Below are 6141 nucleotides of genomic sequence, written 5' to 3'. Positions count from 1 at the left end.
TAAAATAATGCATGTGTGTGTTGGTATATGAACAGCAAAGGGTCCAGGAGGGTAAGAGAAGTGACCCTGGGAAAGGACTGGGATGGGGGTGTGATTGAGAGAACTTACACATTTCACTGGCATGTGGCGATTTTTTTTTTTGTTTGTTTTTTGACAATGAGAATGAGTTTATACATTGGTTAAAAAGTCAAAACCAGTTGCTTTGGAAAACAGTGGTGGCTCCTCAAAAACTTAAACACAGAAGGACTATATGAGTCAGAGATTCCACTCCTACATATATACCCAAGGGAATTGAGAACACTTCCACACACAATTTGCACACAAATGTTGATAGAAGAATTATTCATAATGGCCCCAAGGAGGAAATGAATATTATTTGATCCTTAAAAAGGAATGAAATACTGATTCAGGCTACATCATGATGAGCCTTGAAAACATTATGCTAAGAGAAGGGAAGTAGTCACCAAAGGCCATATATGCATGATTCCATCCCTGCGAAATGTCCACAATAGGCAAATCCAGAGACAGAAAGTAGATCAGTGGGTTCCAGGGGCTGGGGAGAGGCAGAAATGGGGAGTGACAACTAAGGGGTACGGAGTTTCTTTTTAGGGTGAGGAAAATATCCCAACATTAATTGCGCTGTCGGTTGCACAACTTTGTGAATAGAGTACTAAAAACTATTGAACTGTGCGTTTTAAAAAGATGAATATTACGATAACGTGAGTTACATCTCAATTAAAAAGTTATCCAAAACAAAACCTCTCCAAAATAGACAAAGAAGCACTAGTGGGGAAAAAAGAGGACGGCGATATTAGTCCTGGGAGCAGGAACAGCTGAAGAGGAGATGCCTTTTGAGCTGGTCCTACAGGGAAAGTTAGGAAGCAGAGGGGGATGGATGCGGGTCTTCCAGATAGCAGGCGCCGCACATGCAGAGATGGCAAAGGCAGGGTGGGCTGGGGGACCTACGGGGAGGTCAGACTGGTCCAAGCAAAAGGAGAGGGGAGAGGCGAGGGGAAGCGAGGTGGGCCTGCCCCAGGAGCACTCTGCGGGCCGGGTGGGTGGCGGTGCCCGGGTCCTGGGGCTGCAGGAGGGTGAGCCAGCAACGCGCGGTGCCCGTCAGGCTGGGAGAGAGGCGGGCTGCAGCTAGGTTTCGCTTTCCTAGAAGCCTGAGACTCACGGGTTCCCTTGACGCGAGGTCACTGGAGTAAAACAGTGGAGGAAGCGTGTAATGCATCATTATCACAAGGGCAGAATACGCGCAGTAAAAGGAAAGTGAAACTGCAACCAGGGATCTTCAGCGCGGTAAGCGGAGGCCTGCCCCGGCTGGCTCCAGGCACCTGCCCCGGCGCCTTCCTGGAGATGCAGGAAAATTCCCTCCTCCAGACTTTCACATCAGGCTTCCTGTTAGAGCAGCTGGAGGGGGAGGGGGAGAGGGGGAGACCGGGTCACCTGCCCCCGGCCCCCAGCGCACACGGGGCCCCGGCGTGCTGCGCTCAGGAGGCCTCGCCGGCGTCACTCCCTGATGGCACTCCGCTCGCAGCCCCCACCCCTGCGCCTGCACTGCACGCCCTGATCCTGTCTGCTGATGGGCTGTTGAAAAATTCCACTTGGAAGACGTCTACAGCGGGGACTGCGGGTCCCCCGTGTCGGGGATGACTCCTAAGCCTGGAGGCAGGGGGAAGAGAACCGCGCACGGTCCCTTCCTCCGTCCGACCTGCACAGGGGATTAGCTGCTGCCAGCTGCCCTCCTCCCCAGTCCCTTCCTTTGAAGGAAAGGGTGGCAGGGTCCCCACATGAATCTGCAGCTGGTGCCTCTGGTTTTCTGGCACAGCCGGCCTGTTTCTCTCAGATCTGCGCGAAGTGGGAGGGGCACAGCCGGGGGCGACATTCTCATTTTATAGCCAGGAAGCAGGCGCAGAGGCTTTGTGAGACTTGCCTGCAGCCGCACAGCAGCCCATGGTATGGTTGGGACCAGATCTGGAATCGCTGAATCCCAACCAAGACTCCCTTCTGCCTCAAGCAGAGCCATTTATGGCTTGACACGGAGGCAGATCACCTGAATGGTCCCCATTCCCCACAAAGTTCCCAACAAAAAAAGGGCCAACTTGAACCCAAACGGCGGTTGAGATGGAAACTGACCACGAGAGGAGGGCACTTCTTAATCCCCATTCCTGGCCCTAAACATCTTCCTGGCTTTCTGTTCAGGACCGCTCCTGACTCCCTCAAATGCCCTTGGATTCCGCTGAGTTAAAGGATCAAATACATTTTGGCTCCTTCCCTGTTTCCCCTCAGGAGCATGTGCAGTCCTGGGGCTGACAGGGACTTGGAAGGAGGAGCCCAAGGGTCTTATTCCATTTCTTTTTTTTTTTCTTTTTTGCTGTTAGAACACCACAGACTGGGCAATTTATAAAGAAAAGGGTTTCTTTGGTTCACAGCTCTGTGAAGTCCAAGGGCATGGCACTGGCCTCTAGCCAGGGCCTTCATATTGAGTTATCCCAAGGTGGAAGGCAGAGGGTAGGAGGGAAGGTGGGGACTGAACTTCACCCTTTTATCAGGAGCCCACTCCCTCAGTGGCTAGCCCACTCCTGCAATAATAATAGTATTTCACTCATGAGGGCAGAGCCTTCATGGCCTAATCACTCACCTCTTGAGGTCTTCACAATGGTAATGAAATTTCAACACGAATTTTGGAGGGGACATTCAACCATAGCACTAAGTATTATGTTGGAGGAATTATATTGGAGGAAACAGACTGCCCATCCTTTCCCTAAATGGAGACTAAGAGGATATGACCATTGGCTAAAACGGGGGGAGGCAGGCCCTTGGGTTAACCTAAGGTAGGACCCTTTGAAAATATTTGTGAGGACGGAGGGTCCCATACCTGTGCAGCCAATGTGTGTTCTCCCAGCCACAAGGAGATGTCGGGAAGTGTGTATCCTTTTAGGGGGACGGGCTGGGGGCTGGCCTCTCAGAGGCCCGAGGCTGGCTTTTTCACCCCCAGTGAATGAATGTGGCCCAGAAATTCGATTCTGTCAGCACGCAGTGAGAGCAGCTGTCACCCCTACTTCTTGGGGTAAAGCTGAGAGAAGTGTGAAGTAGCCCACACGCCCATGGCAGCTGTAGAAAGGCCCGGCTCAGACTCCTGCTGTGAGGAGCGCGTTGACAGACCCAGCCTGTCACGAGCTTCCCTCCACCTCATCCTTCCTGACGCCATGCTTCCCAGCGCTGCTTCCAGTCTTTGACGCGGGAGCACCAGGCAGAAGTAGCAAGTACAGGGCGGCGGTATCTGGGCATCCCCTTTCCTGGGGGATGTGGGATGCCCGTTATGGTGACATTGTCTAGAGGACTCCTTATCAGCCTGGCCCAATAATTCCCAGAATAGCGCCGCAGCCCTAGACTCTTCCCGTCCACCCTCTTTCCTTCCCCCTCCTTTCCCAGGCGTCTGAGTGCCGCATTCTTCAGCTCACCACCCTGTACCCTTCACAGGCATTTCCCTCAGTCAGTGTCTCATATGTCCAACTTTGTCTTGGCATCTGCTTCTGGGAAGACCCAACTTCTACAGTGTCCAACCAGAGAATGGATGAACTGCCGTGTGGCCACACAGTGAATGAGCTAGAGCTATGCGTGTCACGTAGACGAATCTCAAAAATACCACGTGAACTGGAAAAACCACATCGCAGAAGCGTGCTTCAGATAGATCCCTGCTCCCAGCCCACCAGCTGCTCTGAGCACTTTACGCGTAGTTATGCATTTGATGCTCACACCAACACTCAGCGTCATCCCCACTTTGCAGATGAAAATATTGAGGTAAATCGCCTCACTGTGCCTTGATTTCCTCATCTGTAAGATGGGGATGACAATAATGCCGCCTTCATCAGATGACACTGAGAGCATTAAACAAGTGCAAAACATGAAGTGTCACTCCTGCTGTATCGCTAGCTTCTTTCACGGCCATTATTTGTATTTCCTGATTGATTCTATTTTCCTGTCTGGAAGGGCACATCTTCCTTAGATATTTAATTGCTACTGTTGTAGTGTCTGTGTCTTGCTCATGGTTTTCTCTGGCTTTAAGTTCCTTCATACCAACAAAAGCTGGGAAAGGGTCATGGGAGGAGATGGAGTGTCCGGGAGGGGCATGACCTGGTCATGAATTCTTTAGCTGAATGACATCAGAGGCACCAGGCCTCGCAGTGGCCAGGTGGGCTTGTTCGTGTGCTTTCTGGGTGGGGAAAGAAGGGGCTGCCCAGGGCCAGGAAGCGAGGCTGCCAGGTGGGCTGAGGCCACCTGTGCCTGTCCCCGAGGCTGGTAGCCATCAGGAAGGAAGAAATGGCAACACAGCACCTAACCGTATGCTGGACCCTGTCCATTCGAACTCTGGTTTCATCCGCACAACTGTCCCCTTTTCTGGTGGAAAACTGAGGTTACTGGAAGAGGAGGAGCCACCACGGAACTCAGGTCCATCTGGCTCTAGGTGAAAAGCTTTTTTTCTTTGAGACTGAACCTCGTTCTGTTGCCCAGGCTGGAGTGCAGTGGTGTGATCTCAGCTCACTGCAGCCTCCGCCTTTTGGGTTCAAGCAATTCTCCTGCCTCAGCCTCCCGAGTAGCTGGAATTACAGGCAGGCACCATCATGCCCAGCTAATTTTTGTATCTTTTGTAGAATCAGAGTTTCACCATGTTAACCAGGCTGGTTTCAAACTCCTGACCTCAAGTGATCCACCCGCCTCGGCCTCCTGAAGTGCTGAGATTACAGGTGTGAGCCACGGCACCTGGCCTAGAGATGGGGTTTCACCATGTTGGCCAGGCTGGTCTCGAACTCCTGGCCTCTCATCTTGGCCTCCCAAAGTGCTGGGATCACAGGTGGGAGCCAGTGGGCCCAGCCTTCCAGATGAAATTTTGATTCCTGCCCGGTGACTAGAAACCAGCCCATCTGTCTTTGGGGCACTCCCTGGGGACGTTCACGACAGTCCTTGATCAAATCCACTGCACTGACCGGAAGGACCAAGAAGGCTATCTTCTGGAAATCAGCAGGGCCACTTCCATAAGGCTTCCTGGGTCTGTTTGTTCACTCTGGAATAGCAGAAATTTAGCATGTTACTTTGGAGCAACCATGTTATTTGCTTTATGTCCTTATCTCTAGGAATTTCCAGAGCCAAACTTACCCGAGTTCTGATAAAATACAAACGAAGCCCAGGTGGAACCTCAGCGTGGAGACAAGTGACACGCTTTCTCCTGAGCGACCACACACATCTGTATCGGGTGCCATTTCACTTAAAACACTTGTGAGGAGGGAGAGTCCCATACCTGTGAAACAAGTGGGTGTCCCTCAGGTAACCTCTGTTTTTATGCCACGTCTACTTTGAAGCAAGATTCACCACTTTTTCTTATTCTTCCAGAAGAAAATCTGTCCCCAGAGCATTGGTGAGAGGAGCACATGTTCTCCAGAGCGTCGGTGAGAGGAGCACATGTGATTGGAGAGGCCGGTGCCTGTAGAGTGCTCTGCACGCCCTCCACTTCGCCCCACGGCGCTGCCGTGTCCCTCTGCTCGGCTGTGCCGCCCTCTAGGGGATCTATTCCTTCCCTTTCCTCCGGCATCCATCACCTTTGCTGGCTCCTGGCTGCGGCACCGTGGTTTTCCCTCCACTAACCTCAGTATCCCTTCTTTCTCATGCACGGTTTTGTCACCACATCCATCTCCCTACCAAACAAACAAGGATGTCCGGTTACCTAGAGCAACACTTTCATAAGCAGCAGTGTTCATCTCCATACATGCACAAAACATGCTTCACAAATTTCAATATGCGTTCGTAATTTTTTATTTTTATTTTTTTGAGACAGAATCTCGCTCTGTCGCCCAGGCTGGAGTGCAGTGGCATGATCTCAGCTCACTGCAACCTCCGCTTCCTAGGTTCAACAGATTCTCCTGCCTCAGCCTCCCAAGTAGCTGGGATTACAGGCACATGCCACCAAGCCCGGCTAATTTTTGTATTTTTAGTAGAGACAGGGTTTCACCATGTTGGCCACTCTAATCTCGAACTCCTGACCTCAAGTGATCCGCCTGCCTCAGCCTCTCAAAGTGCTAGGATTACAGGCATGATCCACCGCGCCTGGTCGCGTTCATAATTAAAAAAAAAAAAAAAAAA

The sequence above is a fragment of the Colobus angolensis genome, unplaced genomic scaffold (genome assembly GCF_000951035.1).
Source record: "Colobus angolensis palliatus isolate OR3802 unplaced genomic scaffold, Cang.pa_1.0 Scaffold42, whole genome shotgun sequence".
In the NCBI taxonomy this organism is placed as follows: domain Eukaryota; kingdom Metazoa; phylum Chordata; class Mammalia; order Primates; family Cercopithecidae; genus Colobus; species Colobus angolensis.
This window is presented reverse-complemented; position numbering follows the sequence as displayed.